This window comes from Eurypyga helias, unplaced genomic scaffold, assembly GCF_000690775.1.
Source record: "Eurypyga helias isolate BGI_N326 unplaced genomic scaffold, ASM69077v1 scaffold15067, whole genome shotgun sequence".
Lineage (NCBI taxonomy): Eukaryota > Metazoa > Chordata > Aves > Eurypygiformes > Eurypygidae > Eurypyga > Eurypyga helias.
The window spans coordinates 4,081-4,807 of NW_010263816.1; the positions used below are offsets into that span (position 1 = coordinate 4,081).

Sequence of the window (727 nt, forward strand, 5' to 3'; positions counted from 1 at the left end):
TGCCAGGGCAGGCAGGGGTGGAGGGTGTTTGGGGGGGACAGGCAGGAGAGACCACTTCCCACCCCAGCCCTGAGGGTGCTTAAGGATCAAGGGAATTAAGGGACAGCTTTAGAGCAGGAAGACCTTGTGGCCAAACCTGGGGGCAGGCCTCCCTCCCACCACCTCAAAATCAAGTAGGTGCAGCCTTCAAATGCTGTGCTGGCAGAGGAAGGAGGAAAAGAAAGTCAGGCATTGGGCCCTGGGCAGGAGGGGACACGGTTTGGTCACAGGCCAGCCCTGGGGCACTGCTGCTCCCCAGAGGCATTTTCAGGAGGAATGCTAGGCTCCTTGCCTTCCCCTGCCTTGCAAGGAGCAGGTCTCCTCTCACATCCTCCCCCACCACAGCTGGGGGGAGACACATCTTGCTCCTGTTAGCAAACCCCACCAAGAGCCAGCCTGTAATTAGGTCTTATCACTCCTGCATCCCCAGCCCTCCATCCCAGCTCAGGAAGAAAAGATGGAAGCACAGTGGCTCCACCATCCAGCCTGACCCCCCCAGCAGAGAAAACATGCAAGAGGGAGACAGCTGAACAAATTTATTGAGAACTTAAAATGATTCATACTCGGAATCGTGCTCCACCACCCACCCCCAGCACCAGCAGGGAGGGGTGCCACGGTACCAGACCAGGACTTACTGCTTGGGCTCAGATTGTCAGGGGCTGGGGGGGCCCGGGGCCACTCAGGTGGT

General features: G+C 58.5%; 1 protein-coding gene across 1 annotated transcript in view; it reads right to left on the minus strand.

Moving 5' to 3' along the window:
* GBA2 (glucosidase, beta (bile acid) 2) overlaps nt 1-727 on the minus strand; it is a gene marked incomplete at its 5' end in the record, with an annotated part of 17,390 nt that overhangs the window by 3,905 nt on the left and 12,758 nt on the right.